We start from the raw sequence: 19,295 nt of genomic DNA on the forward strand, positions 1-19,295 counted from the left end.
TACATAAGAGGGAAGATTAAGCAGGGGAGGGAGAAGAGAGAGACTACTGGGTGTGGTGTGGGGAGGGGGACAGGATGATGAATTTGAGCTGTTGAATGCAGAGGTGGCAGCCTGAAATGTCAGCACCCTTTCTAACTCCAATAAATAAACCACGTGCATATACAAATAATGAAATAAAAGTGGATAAATGAACACCTCCATCAACAGGTTATGTGATAATTAAATAAGATAATACGGATAAAGTACTTAGGATACCTCTTGGCAGAGTAAAATGTCACTAAAGAGTGGCTCTCATTATGAAGAGCATTTCTGGACTGAAAACCCTTTAAGATAGGGTCAGAAAAGCCCTGGAATGAAGTTCTAAATGGAAGATAGCAGCGTTTGAAACTAAGTTGAATGGATGGCATGGTAGAAGCTAGAGTCTCTTGACTGTGTTGTCACTGGAACATAAGTTGGGAAGGGAACAGAGGAATGTCAGGGAAATCACTTAGAGAATTATTAAAAAGCAATTTTGGAAGGAGTCAAAGTAAGTATCAGTAAAAGAGAAAGCAAAGAACAGTATTTAGAAGAGACGTTGCAGAACATAACCTAAATCATTGTCTGGTTAGAGGAATTAGAAGAGTTAGAGAGGATTCCTAGGTTTGTGGTCTGACTGCTCTCGGAGACGTGGAATGCAGTTGGCTTGGACAGTTGCCATAATAGGAAGATCTTGCTTGGGGAGCATATGAGTGAGAATGTAGTGAATTGTGGACATGTTGAATTTAAGGATCCAACTGAAAAGGGAGATGGAAATATAGGCATTGATTTACACAAAGGAGCAAAAAAGAAAAGTACGTAATTGAGGGTTTATGAGAGTAGAAATCAGTGAAATCAATTACCCGTGTAGAATTTCAAAAAAAGAAAAAAAGGAGAGCCCGAGATTATTTTATGAGGGTGAGAATATAAAAAAGAAAGTGGAAATCTGAGTCTATACACTTGATATAACTGAAAACTTAGAAGAATGAAACTATTAGAAAATCCAAGAAATGATAAAATTTCAAAAATGGATGATTTAAACACTAACTTCTGTTGCATGAATGATGAGATTACTTTTTCATCATCTCAAGGAAGCTTAAAGAGAAAGATTTTATACAAAGACACTTTTAGCATCTCTTCCTGAATCTATTTCTTTTAAAAAACATACAGTTCACACATCATGCATTTCAATAGTTTAATCGTATTGAGAAGAGCTATGCACCATTACCACAACCAAATCCAGGATGTTTCTTCTTTCTTACACTCGTTGCTAGCTTGCCATTTCCTGCCAGCCTCCCTCCCCTGCCAAGTCCTTTCGAATCTATTAATCCACTTGTTATCTCTACAGTTTTACCTATTCTGGGTTTCATATAAAGAAGATGCACCGTCGAAACAAAATACACACAGCTCAATAGCAATGACAGGATGAAGTAGAGGAAAACCTCAATCAAAAACGAGGCAGAACATATTAAAAACTGGAGACATTATACATGGATTAAGACAGAGATCAATTGCAAGGTGTCACTTTTTGACCTAAATAGAACTACAGTAATCTACCTTACATATTATCTGTATGATAGCCAGACCTTTCTCATACATGTGGCCCCTACTTTAAGGGGAGTCACTAGAGAATCAATCCGCATGGGGGATCCTGCGGAGGATTTTGGGCTTTCACTGTCATTTGAGCCTTCTGCAAATGCGGTGCTCATGTGAAGCTCTCATAACATTCCCTCCTCTGGATCTAGATTTTATTATTTACAATTCTTGAATCACTCAGGTTGTTGTGCTTCCTCTGTGTAGATTTAGCCAATGTCTCACTGACATGGCTGCTTGTTTTAAGGCACCAACTACTCCCTTCAGCACACTTTGTCATAGCACCCATGTTTTCCGTGATCACTTCTTGAAGTTAGGTACTGAGCAGGGCCATGCCATGAGAACTAATCGTTCTTAGATTAGGACTACTATTAGGTGGGAGCCAAAATCCATTTCTATATCTATGGTTTCCATATGTCTCTGATTCACTTTAAAGACCTCATTATTATTTTGTTGAACGATGTTATATATTATCCCCATAGGACATATGGTACATCTATTGACATTACCATTAATTTAGCCATTGCTATAGAATTCCAAATGCTGTCTAGATAATGAAAGTATACATTTTTATGGCATTTTTAGGCCAGAATAACTGGATTATTGATTTATTCAGATTAGTACTTTTGGTAGCTATACATTATTTACACTAACAATGTGGGTTGGAAATGAGAAATGTTAAATAATGTTCATTTACAAAGGCAAAACTATGCTATATGTGTCATAAAAAGGAAAATAAAGTATAAAATAGCAATTATATAGTAGTTTTGAAATAGTATTAAAATAATAAATACATGGTGGCACTAAGTGGGCCCCCTCAATGCACAAATTTTGAACAGAAGTCCAGTGAAGTCCATGTCCTTATCGCTGAGAGAGAAATACTCGACTCCTGCCCCCTGGACATTGCTCTTTTACATGGGGTCTTAAAGTAACACTGCATTGAACTAGCACAAGTTCTGATCAAATTATAAACAAAGTTTGGAACTCAAGAGCTTTTGTCCAATGGGTCCAGAGACATATTTATAAGGCCTAGGACTGAAACCCCAACCATTCTGCTTATCTGATATGTATCTGTAATATCAGGGTCTTTGAGAGAAATTATTTTTACATTGAAAAGAACGGAATAAAAAGCTTCGAACTGATGGGTCACTAGTAAGGTGAGTGCTTTAAGAAAACGTCTTTACTTTAGCAAAGAATATTTGTGGATAAAAAATAGTTTTTAAGCAAGAACTTTAAAATGCATTTACCAATAAAGTATTAAGTAAGAGAAACATATGACAAAATCATCACTATGTATTCTCTGTGCTTGGGAATTTATCCCTACTCTTTAATTCTCTCCCAAATGCCCATTTTAATTTCGTTAGTGACTGTCCATCATTGGATTAAAGTTAGGTCTTTAGAGAATAGATGCTGTCGCCATGTACCTTTCTTTACACACTAAGCCCAGTGAATTCAATTTTTTGACCTTATTTGGCTCTCTAATCCAGTGGGAAGTAACTTATTTTAAATAAAAGGGGGAAATAAATGTACCCTTAAATCCAGAGGTTAATCTCCATGTAAGCCATCTTTGGCATATTTAATTGCGTGGGAAATTTTGCTAGAATAACTTTTGCAGGGACTTCGAAGAATGATTTTCAGAAAACACCCTTCAGCTCTGGAATATCCAGACATCTTGCCCAAAATAACATCTCTAGGCAAAGACCCACATTCATCTGTTTGGGATGCAGAATCTTCAGAGGTGAACAAAGAACGATTATACACATTCCGACAGATTTTAGTTCTTCAAATAGAACTAAAAAATAATACACATTTTTGCACTAAATTGAATAAATCACAGCAATTTCATACACATGTTGTTTGTCAAATGTTTACTGCATGCTTGCTTGTCTATCTACCTTACACATGAAGACCATTTGTGTCTCAAGATCCCAGGCAACCGTAGACTGGCATCAGTCATTCCTTAGGTGCTGGGATTGAGTGGGACGCATGAGACACAGCTGGTTAGCAAAGGGAAAACTATTACTATTACTCATAGTGGCTACTCCCATAGCCGTACCTCTAAAAGTTCAATACTATGGGTAGGCTTCAAGACCCACTTGAAGAATAAAAAGGAGCCCTGGTGGTGTCGTGGGTTACACGTTGGGCTGCTAACTGCAAGATCAGCATATTAAACCCACCAGATTCTCCTCGGGTGAAAGACAAGGTTTTTTTGAGCTCTCATAAATATTTAAACCATCAAAAACCACTTAACGGGTTGCTGTGAGTCAGGCTGAAGTAACACTAGTGGGTCTTTTCTGATATTGCATAGCACAATCCTGATGCACATCTTTCCTGATTTCATACCATGCAGTGTTCCCTGTTTCTATTCTCACAACTGCCTCTTGATCCAGGTACAAATTATACACAAGCCCATGAAGTGTTCCGAAATTCCCATTCTTCTCAAGACTATCCACACTTTGTTACAATCCACACAGTTGAATGTTTTTGCATAATCAATGAAACACAAGTAAACCTCTCTCTGGTGTTCTCTGCTTTGAGCCATGAGACATCTGATACCAACAATAATAACCCTTGTCCCCAATTCTCTTCCAAATCAAGCCAGAACTTCTGCAAGCTCCCCATTTATGTACAGCTGCAAGCATATTTGGAAGTTATTCTGCAAAATGTTGCTTGCATATGATATGAATAATATTGTTCTCTAATTTGTGCATACTATTTGATTCACCTATCTTTGGAATGGGGACGAATATGGTTCACTTCCAGTCAGTTGGTTAAGTAGTTGTCTTCCAAATTTCCTGGCATACTTGAGTGTTTCCACTTCAATTGGTATTCCATCAATTCCTGAAGCCGTGTTTTCGGTAATACTTTCAGTGTAGCTTGGACTTCTTGCTTCGGTATCATTGGTTCTTATTCACGTGCTGCCTTTTGGAATGTTTGGATGGTGACTACTTCTTTTGCTACAGTATATTTTTTCCATCTTCTCTTGATGTGTCCTGCCTCAGTCAATATATTGGCAATATAATTTTTCCATATTTCAATGCAAGGCTTGAATTTTTCTTATTTTTTATAAGTTTCATATATGCTGGGTGTATTTTTTAAAAATCATTTTATTGGGGGATCATACAATTCTTATCACAATTCATACATACCACAATCCATACATCCATCCATTGTGACAAGCACATATGTGTATTTGTTGCCATAATCATTCTCAAAACATTTGCCTTATACTTGAGCCCTTAATATTGGCTGCTCATTTCCCCCTCCTTCCCCAACCCCTGCCTCATGAAGCCTTCATAATTCATAAATGATTATTATTTTTTCATGTTACACTATCCGATGTCTCCCCCTGCCCTCTTCTCTGCTGTCCATCCCCCAGAGAGGAGGCTATATGTAGATTCTTATAGTCGGTTACCCCTTTCTAACTCACATTCCCTCCACCCTCCAGGCATCGGCACTCACCACTGGTCCTGAAGGAGTCATCTGTCCTGGATTCCATGTGTTTCCAGTTGTTATCTGTGCCTATGATTAAAAAAAATACCACTGTATTCCAACTCACTAATGCCTAGAATATCAATCTCTATGCTTAATTTCATTTTAATGACAATACATTTTCCTAGATTCATACTTTGAACCTTGGAAATTCCTATTTTAATTGATGTCTGCAGCTGATTCTTTTCATTTTGAGTCATGCCCATCAGCAAATAAAGGTGTCAAGGACTTTACTCCCCCAGGCTTTCCTCCACCTGTGTTCATTTTGTGGACTTTGCTGTGAGACTACAGTTCTTCCTCATTCATATTTGGATGCCTTCTGAGTTCTTTCTTTGTTTTCTGTCCATTAGGTTTTCAGTAATGACAATGTTTTGATACTGTCTAGAGCATTTCAGTGGATAATTTCTCAGAAGTCTACAACCTCTTCCTTTTGTGTAGCATGTTCTTAGTCTAGAAGCTCTCCTTAAATCTATTCACTGTGGATGACGCTGCTGGTGTATGGAAAACTGGGGACATTGTCGTAAGCGACACAGCAACACACAAGCCACAATAGTTAAACTGGGAGGGTAGAGGGAGAGTGGGTTGGAAAGAAGGAATTGATTACAAGGACCTACAGGTGACCTTCTCCCTGGGGATGGAAAACAGAAAAGTGGGTGAGGGGAGACATTGGACAGGGAAAGATATGACAAAATAATAGTTTATAAGGGATCATGAGGGAGGGGGTAGCGGGGAGGGAAGGAGGGAAAAAAGAGGACCTGATGCAAAGGGCTTAAGTGGAGAGAAAATGCTTTGAAAATGATGAGGGCAAAGAATGTACAGATGTGCTTTACACAATTGATGTGTCTATGGATTGTGATAAGAGCTGTATGAGTCCCTAATAAAGTGTTTTTTTTAAGTTAAACTGATAGCACGTTGTGGTCATATGTATGATTGTAGAGTAGAAAAGTCTACTCTAGAGGGCCAAAATGTTCCCACCCAATCTTTCTCTTTGGGCTCCAGGATTTCAGATAGTATACTATATTATGAAATCAAGAAATATTTCTTTTTTTTATTAGGGGCTCATACAACTCTTATCACAGTCCATACATACATCAATTGTGTAAAGCACATTTGAACATTCATTTCCCTCATCATTAAGCGCCTGGCATCAGGTCATTTTTCCCCTCCTTCCCCACTCCTTCCTCCCTTATGAACCCTTTATAATTTATTATTTTGTAATATCTTGCCCTGTCTGACGTCTCCCTTTGCCCACTTTTCTGTTTTCTGTCCCCCAGGGAGGAGGTCATATGCAAATCATTGTAATCGGTTCTGTCCAGTGGCCTACAAATGGGCTTTGGGTCTCCATTCTGCACTACCCCCCTCATTCATTATGGTAAGATTTTTTTTTGTTCTGATGATGCCTGATACCTGATCCCTGTGTCACCTTGTGATTGCACTGGCTGGTGTATTTCTTCCATGTGGGCCTTGTTGCTTCTGAGCTAGAGGTCTGCTTGTTTACCTTCAAGTCTTTAAGACCCCAGATGCTTCATCTTTTGATAGCCAGGCACCATCGGCTTTCTTCGCCACATTTGCTTATGCACTCATTTGTCTTCAGCGGTCATATCATAAAGGTGAGCACAGAATGCTATGATTTTTTGTTCTTTGATGCCTGATAACTGATCCCTTTGGCACCTCGTGATAGCAAGGCTGGTGTGCTTCTTCCATGTGGGCTCTGTTGCTGCTGACCTAGATGGCTGCTGTTTACCTTCAAGCCTTTAAGACCCCAGCTGTTATCTCTTTTGATAGCCGGGCACCATCAGCTTTGTTCACCACATTTGCTTATTCACCCACTTTGTCTTCAGCGGTTGTGTTGGGAAGGTGAGCATCACAGAATGCCAATTTAATAGAAGAAAGTATTCTTGCATTGAGGGAGTACTTGAGTGGAGGTCCAATTTCCTTCTGCTACCTTAATACTAAACCTAGAAATATTTCTACTTGGGTTTTTCAACTTGGTTTCTGACATTGTTACTCTTCAATTTTAAAGAAAATTCAGTAATTCTTATTTTTTATCATTACCAGCAAGAGTCCACATTATATGATAATTGACTAGGGGCGTAATCCCAAACTCTACTGCCATTAAGTCAATTCTAACTCATAGTGACCCTATATAGAGTTTCTGAGATAGGATAGCTTTATAGAAGGAGACAGCTATATATGTCTATCAGAAAAATGGGTGGGTTTGAAACACCCACTTTGTGGCTACCAGACTAATGCCTAACAGGAGGACTACCAGACTATGATTAGGCTACCAGACTAATGCCTAAACACTATTAAACGTTTAACTTGAAAAAGACAAAAATTATTCACCAAAATATATAGAGTGATTTTTCCAAAATATATAAAGCTAGTATTCATAACCTATCATTAACCAACAAGGTATTCTCAAGGGCATATTTGGATATGAATTTTTAACAATTACATGAAAATTATATTAGTTCTAGCCAGGAGAGTTGCAGTCATGGTTTCTGTAAATGGTACACTTATATTTTTGTTGCTTCTCCTTTTTTTTTTGATATTACATTGGCTATAAGCCTCGGTCCTTTTATAAGAAGACATTTCTAAGTAAGATTTGAATAATTTAGTATTATTACACGGTACTTACAGGAGCAACAATAGATGCTCACTTAAAACAGCATTTAATACTCTGTGAAGTCTAGTTCCTTCCCCTTTCCCTGACCATCAAAGGAAAGTCAGGGTAAAATTCAAAGCATTAATAAAATTGTTTGATGTTTCATTTCTCGTCTTCAAAGGTTAAAAAACTTGTTTTTCCATTCAACATTTGTTAGGGTTTTGGATTCCAAGATTAATTTTTTTGTTGCTCTAATGCAATGTTGCATATTCATTTGCAAAACAAAGACACATGGGCAAAAACTTCTGCAATATTGTCTGTCTAGGGATAGCTCTGAGGATTACAATATGTTCAGTATTCAATTTTTTGAAACAACCCAGAGATGCAGACTTTAGTTGAATTTCAAGATGGAGTTTTAATTTTTTTCATGGGTCTTTCTGGCAAGTAAATTCTGAGTACCTAAAAGAACTAAAATAAAAAGTATAAGGCAAACGGATTCTTGCAATCTTATCTACATCTAGTTGAAAATGAGCATAAGAAAACATACTGTGATAATACAAAACATTCATTATAAAAATCATGGAAGATTTGAAACTCTCTCTAGAAGCTGCATTTGATTACAAACTTCTCTTGGGACCATGCCTAGGTATTCTTGGGCTTGTGACCAGACTACATTGCTTAGCCTACCAACCATCACTGAGCATGCTTTAATAGCATCAACTAAAGAAAACCTACTCTATGGAAAAGCCCACATCGGACACATAAAAAATCCTGGCTTTCCAAGCTTCCATATTAAACTTCTAATTATTGTTAATAATAGCACCCAAGCCCTACCCTCTGTCACTGAATTAATACTGACCCACAGAGATCTTAGTAGCCCGAATGGAGCTGTCCCCAAGTTATTCAAGGTCATTAACCTTTATGGAAGGAGACTGCCACCTCTTTTTCCTATTAACCAGCTGGCATGTTGAAGCCAATGTGCTTTTGCCAATCACTTTAATCCTTGCAATAACAATGATTCATAAAAGAAGTGAAAGACTAGTTAGTGATTAGGTGAGTATCTTCAGAAACCATTTATCTGATAGGAAACCAAAAACCAAAATATACACGGGGGCTCAAAAAGTGGAAAAATGGAAACAAAAATAATAAGATTTTTTCACCAACTTTTTGAAGCCCTGTCACACAAAGCTACATCAAAATGTAATACTAATTGAGTTCTAGTTTATACATGCAAGATTTACCCCAAACAAACTCATTTTAAAATGTTTCTGTGACTTTGAATAGCCGAAACAAGTTTCCTCAGCAAAACACTCTCTATGTCTCATTGTGGTGTATTTTTTTTTAAAGTACATTAAAAATGGTAATTTTCAGAGACACCCTGAACAACCACACAAATTCAAGGCAGAGAGCTCAACTCAGAAATGCATGGTGACTGTTTTTTCTTATACCACATGGGTAACCTTGAGAGACTTTCTCAAGATACAGGGGCATCATGGGATTGATTAGTAAGAATTTTTTTAAAAGAAAACTAAATTGGTAAGAAAAAGACTAGAAAATTTGCACCAAGGAATTGTTTTGCCAACACAGTTATGTACCTTTCATTAGGTTTATAAAAATTTATTGAAAACCCTTACCCATCCACCCTATGCCCCTCATCTTGTCTCCTTCAAATTTCCTTGTATTCCCAAACTCAAAGAATATATAAAGGGTATATAATTGGAATTCCTTGAGGAGGCTAAAACTTCCATTTTGTAAGTGTGCAGAAAGGTGAAAGATTCTTCAGGGAAGAGTAAACAAAAACACAAATAAACACTGTCCTTGATGCCATTCTGATTCTTAGCCACTACACATAGGGGTTTGTGTTAGTCTAAGAAGACTTGAGAAACAAACCCACAGAAACTCATACGTAGAAGAGAGAGTTTTATATAAAGGGTAAGTGTACATTAAGAAAGAACCCCAACCCAATGCTGTCCAAGCCCATAAGTCCAATATTAGATTAGCCCGCATGTCCAACACCGATCTACAAAGTCCTTCTCAAACTCACAAAGCACACGCAATGACACTGACAGCAGGAGGAAAGCCGAATCAGGGAGCATGTAAGCATCTCAGCACTGGCAGGGGTCTCCACGCGTCTGCTCCAGCACCTAAGGCTGCATCAGGGTAGGTCCATGTGGTTTCACCTCAGGAATGTCTTGCAGGAAGTGAGCCTTGCCAGCTGAATCAGGGACTGGCTGAGGCAGCTGCATGCTGGTCTGACCACGAGAGAGCAAGAGACCTGAGAGCCACAAAGGAAAGGCTAACCGAATCGTTTATCTCTCCGCCCATTAATTAATCCCACGTGTGTTTATGGGCCAGGTTGGCACAATAAACGTTAACTATCTCAGGGTTCAAGCACTATAAAGCCTTAAGGGAACAGACAGGCTCATTTTTCTCCTGTGAACCAGGCTCATTTTTCTCCTGTGATGGGTTTGAACCACCAAAGTTGCAGTTAGCACACCAACATTTGAACAACAGCACCCCCAGGACTCTATAGGGAAAAGCTCTGGAAACTCCAACTTCAGAAAGATATAAAAGACCAAACTCAGTGCACCTGTGAGTTTCCAAGACTGGAACTGTTAATGGGAGTAGAAAGCCCTTTCTCCTTCAGAACAGCTGGTAGATTTGAACTGCTTACTTTGTGGGTTGCAGGTTAACTACTTTGCCACCAGGGGTCCTTCAGAAGACAATAAGCATAGATACTATTTTACTAAACAAAAATCTAAATGAGCAGCTATTGTGTATCCACAGATTATATCATATAATATATTGAAAAGCAATAACTTCACATTTGGATATTTTTGTTTAGTAACATTTCTGTTAATTAATAGCAATATTTTTTACTTCCTCTGCTATATAAAACGTTGACACTTATAAAAAGACAAATACCCCAATGATAAAATGACCAAAGGTCACCAAACAAGTCACTCAAATGACCACGGTATACATGAAAAATGAACAATCATTAGTCATCAGAAAGATGCAAATCAGAAACCACAAAACGATATCACTTGACTTGCATTAAAATAGACTAAGACACAAACATAAACAAAAACTTTAAAATGCTAGTGAGGATGTGGGGAAATGGAATGCTTATCTAATGTTCGTGTAATTACAAAATGCTAGTAGATGTTTTGGAAAATGAGATGATAGTAACTCAAAAAAATGAAGAATTGGACTCTAATATGACACAAGGTCTGTGTCAGCAGATCCAGACAATGCAGTGTGTCATTTCATCTCTCGACTGCTGCTTCCATGATCGCTGATTCGGGTTCCAAGCAAGACAATTGTTCCAGCATCAGAATCACACACCAACCAGGAGATTACAACACACTGACACAGAAATGTTGGAAACAATGAATGGATTTACAAAATAATGTGCCACGGAATATTACTCAGGAAGCAGATGTAACAAAATCTTTACACGTGCTTCAGCTGCTGATGGAGCTTGAAGATATTAGGCTAACTGAAGGAGAAGCCAATCACAGAAGGAGGCTGTTGTATGATCCCATGCATATTAAAAGTAACATAACGGTAAATGTATAGTCATAGAATACGTTAGTGGTTATGAAGGGCAAGAAGGATGGGAAAAGGGGAGTTCATGGTGATGGCAAAATAACAATGATTAAAGCTAAGTTGCCCAGTCAATTATTGTCATTGGTGTGTATGCTTATAAAAATTTGAATTGATAAAAGTTGGGTTACAAATGAATTTATGACAACAATAAAAATAAAATAACTCCTGCTTAAAGTGTTTATGTGTAACATAATTTTCATGGGACATGACTCCTTGGTTTAGAGGTTTGGGGTCAGAGTGTCATAGGAAAACTCAGTTAATTGGCATAATATATGGGTGGGGTTTCTGATTTACCCTTTATTTGTTGCAAGTTAACTAAAAAGGTCCAATGATAGGCCTCTGTTCACCTGGAGGAAAGTGGAAGAGGAAGAGTTAGGTATACGAGGAGGATCTAGAATCGATAGCTAATGGATCCTTGAACAACTTCATTGCCAGAAGAGCTGGATGCTGACTGGTTATCATTACCAAACATTTTGATGAATGATTCTGTAGGAGAATTCTGGTCCAACGGAAAAATTCAGAGCAGAAATAAAAATTGTCATGGAGCCATAGAACCTAAAAGAATGCCTATAACTACTCTCTGATAATCTTTAGCTCTTAAACCAAAAAGATCACCTGAACTCTTAGTTTACCTTAACTGATGAAAAATGTCAGCCTTGAGCATCATGCACTTTTCAGAACTCTCTATATAGGATCAAATTGATAAAAGCAGTTCACAGGATTGTTAGTAAACTTCGGGTGCAATGAGATTATGATAATTGAGTTGCATATGTAGAAAACATTGGATTAGTGCATGTTTTACCATGTGCACACTCAACAACAATAAATAAATATTCCCTACCTATAATGTCCTTAATATTGCTCCTATTTTAGTTATTTTAAAGTCAACTTCTTCATTCCATTAGGATTCCATTAATATTTTTTCCAGTGTAAAATATTGAATTTTTTCCAGAGACTATTGGTACAAATTCTATCTCATCTTCATACTGCAAAAAAATGGTCTGACAATCATTCACTAATGACAGTAAAGTGAGGCCTGAAATTAGAAAGGAGTCTAAGGAAGAGAGAGACAGGGAAAAGGAGAAGAGTGGGATCATAGAACATGTAGTTGCTTGAATTCCGCTATACTGCATGTCATGAATATGTATATTTATCAGGAACAATATATATGTAGACAATGCCCAGACCATGTTTGTTTCCACTCAGAGTACACCATCATACAAGAAAGTAGCAAACATTACTTAATATTAGATCACTATTGTTTTAATGGCTCTTGTTGCTCTGCATTTCATAGAAGGTGATGACAAGCTCCTTCCTCTGTCATTAGAGATCATCTCCACTTTGACTGCAAACGACTTTCCCTGTTGTTTTCTCCAGCTTCGTGACAGCTAAACAGTTCCACAGCTTTGCTTTAAATATCCCTTTTGTTTTCTCATCCTCTGCCAAGGACACTTTCTCCAGCTTCCTTTGTTCATTCAAACCCTACTTATATTTTAAGATATAGTTCATATTTTATAATGCCTTTCCCACTCATCTCAACAAAATTTGCAAAATAGGATAAACTTCACTTTTGGGACCTTCTCGCTTCTGAAGGTCTATAACCCTATACACTCACTATCTGTTCACTAAAGAAGTTTTTGTCCAATTTCTACTGATATGAGTCTACATACTTCTTCAGGAGCCAAAAATTCTAGCCCTAAAATTTACACGCTATTAGAGAAATTAAATATATAGGTAAGTATACCATAGCCAGTGGCAAATGGTATACATTTGTTTCCGTAGATAATAGAAGCATGCATACACATCTGTATATATATTTCTCTATGGAAACAAATATATATGCAAACATACTGCAAGACTGAACAACTTAGGTGAGTGGTAAATATCTTGTAGTATACATTTGTTTCCATAGATACTATTTTGTAGGATGATTTTATATATATGTCTCCATTTCTCTTTTTAAAAAATCATTTTATTGGGGACTTGTGCAACTCATCACAATCCATATATACTTTCCCATGGCATTAATTTATGTAGTAAAGTTCCCTCAGTAGCAAGGGCTTGACCCCAAAGTTCCCGAACAATAAGTGACATCATGTTTTGAGTGACCCTTTGGTTTAAAATATAACTACCAATAGAAAGCATTGGAAAAATACATTAAAAATCTCATAATCTGCCCATTGTTATACTACCTGCTTTAATAGTATATTAGCCTTATATACTTTTGCATCATTGTGAATGACAGGGAGTGCAGAGTGGGGACCCAAACCCCATGTGCAGGAAATTGGACACCCCTTATGGAAGGGTCGCAGGAAGGAGATGAGCCAGTCAGAGTGCACTGTAGCAACGATGAAACATACAATTTTCCTCTAGTTCCTAAATGCTTCCTCTCCACTCACTATCATGATCCCAATTCTACTTTACAAATCTGGCTAGACCAGAGGATGTACACTGGTACAGATAGGAACTGGAAACACAGGGAATCCAGGACAGATGATCCCTTCGGGACCAGTAGGGTGAATGGTGATACCTGGAGGGTGGAGGGAAGGTGGGGTGGAAAGGGGGAACAGATTACAAGGATCTACATATAACCTCCTCCTTGGGGGACAGACAACAGAAAAGTGGGTGAAGGGAAACGTTTTACAGTATAAGATATGACAAAATAATAATAAATTATCAAGAGTTCATGAGGGAGGGGGGAGCAGGGAGGGAAGGGGAAAATGATGCCAGGGGCTTACGTGGAGAGCAAATGTTTTGAGAATGATGAGTGTAACAAATGTACAGATGTGGTTTATACAACTGATGTATGCATGGATTGTGATAAGAGTTGTATGAGCCCCCAAAAAAATATTTTTTAAAAAAAGAAAGAAAAAGAGACTTACACAAATTATAGGAAAAAATGAGAAAATCTTTGATAATATGGTTTGTTTCCATATCTCAATGGAAACAAATGTATACTGTAAGATAATTACCCCTGACTTATAATATAATTGCCTATATATATTTATTTTCAATAGTCTAATAACTTTTAACTTCAAACATATGTACATATATGGATGTTATTATTGTTATATGCTATTCATATGTGTTCCACTCATAGCAACCTTATGTAAAACAGAAACAAACATCAGTCCATTCAGCACCATCCTCGAAATTACTGATGAAATGTGCAAGTTATCTAAATTGCTCAAACATCAAACATACAATTAAAATTCATTGATGATTATTGGTTATTATAATGCAAAAGTTGAAAAAAAAAGAGGCAAAAACAGTTACTGGAAAATATGAACTGGGTGATAGGTTATCAGATTACATAATAAAATTTTACAAAACCAAAGACTTCTTCGTTGCAAATATCATTTTTCAATGACATAAACTTTTGAACTTCCGCAAATCTAATACATAGGAATCGACTTCAGTACATCTGTGGAAAGAAGCAATGGAAAAGCTCAATGTCTGCACCCAAAAGAAGTCCAGAGAGTGATTGTGGAACCATTAATTGCTCATATGTACATCAGGCTAAAGTTGAGTGTGGGGGAAAGTTGTTTTCCCCTTAGGCCGACAGGACAGAATCACCACCTTCCACACTTCATGTCCCGTGGGAGAATGCTGATGAAGAAATGTGTGGCCTGTCTCTCCACCAGATATAAACACACACTCACCTCCTGTTCCCTGATTAAAGCTGCAGAAGGCAACAGTCTGCAAATGTATCAGTTCCTTCATGTTCCCAGCCTCTTCCTTCCCTGCTCGCTGTGAAGAACTTGGCTGATGTGTTCATGCTTCGTTGTAAACATTCAAATTGTGAACTGTCCCTTTGTATAAAACCTGTCACATGTTGCAGGCTCTGTGCAGGAAATGTGTTTAAGCCTGGCCCTAATAAAGATCATGGCCCTAAAGTGTCTATACTCCAGGGATCCCCACACCCTAACTTTGGCTATCACTTTGCATCCCATTTTTCTCCTGCACATCTTACCCTCTGGAACTCGTTTGATGTTTAAGATAAGATTTGGTCTCTACATTATCTTACGGTTGAAGATTAAAACAAGTTCACAAACATTAAACTTGATCACCACTATATCCCACCTGGAATTTGAGTTGATCTCAAGACTGGACTTGACTCATGGAAAACTAATGAGCGGTGAGATGACTTCAAGAATAACATATCTGAGAAAAGCAACTGTCATTGGAAGTACAAGGGTAGGGGGAGATACAGGCCGATGTCAGAAGAGATTCTGAAACTTGGTCTTGATCGTCGAGGAGCTAAAGCAAACAGAAGTCAAGATGATGTCAAAGAACTGAATGCAAAATTTCACAGGGCAGCTTGAGAAAGAAAAGTAAATGAATGCAATGAAATGTGAAAATAACTGAAGTTATAAAACCAAGAAGGAAGAACACGCCCACCCTGACTGGCTCGTCTCCTCCCCGTGACCCTTCTGTAAGGGGGTGTCCAGTTGCCTACAGATGGGCTTTGGGTCTCCACTCTGCACTCACCTGCATTTACAATGATATGGGTTTTTGTTCTTTGATACCTGATACTTGATCCCTTCAACACCTCATGGTCACACAGGCTGATGTGCTCAGGACAGATGATCCCTTCACACCAAGAGTGTTGATACCAGAGAGTGGAGGGAAGGTGGGGTAGAAAGAGGGAACCAATTACAAGGATCGACATATAACCTCCTCCTTGGGAGATGGACAACAGAAAAGTGGGTGAAGGGAGACGTCAGACAGTGTAAGATATGACAAAACAATAATAATTTATACATTATCAAGGGTTCTTGAAGGAAGGGGAATGGGGAGGGAGGGGGAACAATGAGGAGCTGATACCAAGGGCTCAAGTAGAAAGCAAATATTTTGAGAATGATGATGACAACAAATATAAAAATGTGCTCGACACAATAGATGTATGTATTGATTGTAATAAGAGTTGTACGAGTCCCCAATAAAATGATTTTAAAAAATGAGTCTCAGTTCACCATGTCAGGCTTATAACTAGAAAGGTGAGTGAATTCCAGATCAACCATCCAGACAGTAGGCAGGCCTCTGAAAAGTCTCAGGATAAGCAGCCATATGTCAGACCATTTTCACAAGTCCAAAGAACTGGAGATCAATGACCCAAGTGCGGGCGCAGTGATCCAGCAAAATGCAAGCAATCTATCCCAAACTATCCACTTATATGGGAAGCAGGCCACACCCTCAAGGCAGATCATTACATTAGAACTATGACCTCAGTAAGGGTGTTGCATTCCACCATAACCTTCTCCCATTATACAGACTTATAGCAGATTGGCTGTGACTATATTGTTAGGTCAGGTCATGGAGCTTACTAGGTGTTAACCCAGCTGACTTGGCACAAATCTTAACGGTCACAATCATGCTTGGTAAAGTTAAGTGTCAGTGAAAAACAGAAAAGCCCTAAATGAAGCAAATTGATGCATTGGCTTTATCAAGGGGCCCAACCATAACACGATTTGTGAAGATGGAACAATCCTGGGCAGTATTTTCCTCTGATGCTCATGGGACTCCAGTGAGATGACTTGATGAATCTGACAGCAGAGTGCTGTACAGACCAACCAGGCCGTGAAGTCGACAGATGCAATTTAAATGGATGCTATGGAGAATCAAAACTGCAATTAGTTGCCAGCAGCAGAGAACATTTTTACAAGAAGAAAACTAAAATATATATTGAATTTATTTATTCTTGAGGTAATTTGACAGTGTACTATAAAATTCATTACATAATCACTTTGGTTGCCCATCTTCTTTGGCTTGTAAATTCTTTTTGAATGAGGAAATGTTCTCAGTTTATTCCAGGCTATAAGAAACGGAAATAGCTGCTTCAACCTAAGCAATAAGAAAACACATTTAACACATAGAGGAAATGCAGGTACAGGATAGGGTTGAGGCTGGCTGTCAGAGTGCTTCACCTCACTATTCTACCAGGCTAACCATTTTTCCTCAAATCCCTTTCTCTCCTGCTCTGGGCTACCTTTACCAACAGAACTATGTCCAGAACAAGGTGATCCATGATCATTTTTTTGTTTCTTCTTTCATGAATTAATAAAGTTTTCTCTAGGGCTTTTAGGGAACTCTGCTTAATGAGGTGCCTATATCTAAATCTGGCAAAAGGAAGGGGAGATCAAAATTGCTTAGCAGAATCAGAAGCTTTCCCTAAAAGAACTCGGCTAACCAAATATGAGTAAATCCAGAAAGGTGGACATATGAACAAATCCAAGAGAAAGAGAATGGATTTTCTTTTATCTTCTTTCCAAAACATTTTATTAGGAGTTAATCCAGACATCATACCATTCCATAGTTCAAGCAGCATTGCACAATTGCTACCAAAAGACAGTGAATTTTAAAGGAGGGTTAAGGATCTATCTCAGAAAGTAGTTTGTATGTAATAGGAATTGCGTTAGTCTGGGTAGACTAAGAAACAAATTCAGAGACTCATATGTGAATAAGAAAGAGATTTATATACAAGAACAATTGAATATTGCAAAAACATCCCAGCCCAGTTAAGATCAAGTCCACAAGGCTGATATGTCCAATACCAATCTATAAAGTCCTCTTCAGACTCATGAAACACATGGATTGACCGAATGCAGGAAGATCACAGGACAGTGGGTTGGAAGTTTTCTGGACGCAGTGGCATTGTAAGCATCTCAGCACTGGCAGGGGTATCTATTTGGCTTCTCTGGCTCCAGGGGTCTGGTTGCATCAGGGCAGGTCCACGTGGCTTCTCCAGCTTCCAGGGAGGAGCACTGTGTGTCTTGTCAATAGAGCATCCCTCAGGGAAGGAGTAGAGAGAGTGTCTCCAGCCTCCAAGGAGGAAATACATGAGTTCCCAGAGTCCTCAGGAGAAGGCAAAGCCCTCACAGAGGCCTCATTGGATATGACCTGACTGACAGACTAGCCTCCACCCCTTCACTATTAATCCTCAAATTGACAAATGATTATAAAACTGCCAAAGGGATTTAATAAATAATATCAATTTTTAGTCACTTAAGAGAAAGAAAGCAAAGTTCATCATATTTAAATTTTACTCTTCAACACAATTGCATGGGATCAGCACATATGTGAACCCACATGATCTGTTGGTCAAAATATGGCAAACAGAAAATGAATTAATAACGACCTCCCTACTATTACGGCTCTGGAAAGAAGACACAAAGAGATGTATTGATGCTTACTTTAATCCTAAATTAGGATCATTCTAGGAGCAGATGGTTCCAGATTGTTTACTTAATTGAAACAAAGCCAAAGCATAAAGTTGGTTAATTTTCAGTTTGCTTCCATCCACTTCACATTGAGCACCTATTCCCTTTGATAAGGCACAGCATTCACATATTTACTTTGTCCAAAATATTGATATACTACAAACAACCAGTGCTGTACACACTCAGCAGATATTGCATATACGAATTTCTATTTTATAGTTTTCTCTAAAAATCTGTTTAGATAAGTATGGAAAATGTGATGTTAAAACCCATAGAAAGACAAAACTATGAATTTTCTTTCCATGTTGATTACAAAGCATTTTTTCTTAAGCAACATTTTATTTCCAAAATCATTTTCTACTACCTCTCTCTACAAGAAGCATTTAAGAGTGAGAGTATATTGTAAAATAAGTCTAGAACACAGATTTTGTTTTAACAATATTTTTGCCCTTCACATTTGGAAATGATTCTCTTCTACAAAATAGAGAAGAGAGGAGGCTTGTGAACCAACATGTGTTGTTTTTTGTAACTTGATTCATTTTTACCTTGCTATAAAGACTGAATTTTAGACTTACAATTGTAGCTTTACAGAAGAAACAGGTAGTTAGTAATACATGTAGTCTACATAATCTTTTACCACTCCAGTCCTCTCTGCATAAAATATACTCCACTCTGTTACGGAAACTCTTTTAGAATTCACCAGACCATGGAGGAGTGTGTGCACTCATGAATACTGTCTATATTGACTATTGTTT

The sequence above is a fragment of the Tenrec ecaudatus genome, chromosome 2 (assembly GCF_050624435.1).
Source record: "Tenrec ecaudatus isolate mTenEca1 chromosome 2, mTenEca1.hap1, whole genome shotgun sequence".
NCBI classification, from domain to species: Eukaryota; Metazoa; Chordata; class Mammalia; order Afrosoricida; family Tenrecidae; genus Tenrec; species Tenrec ecaudatus.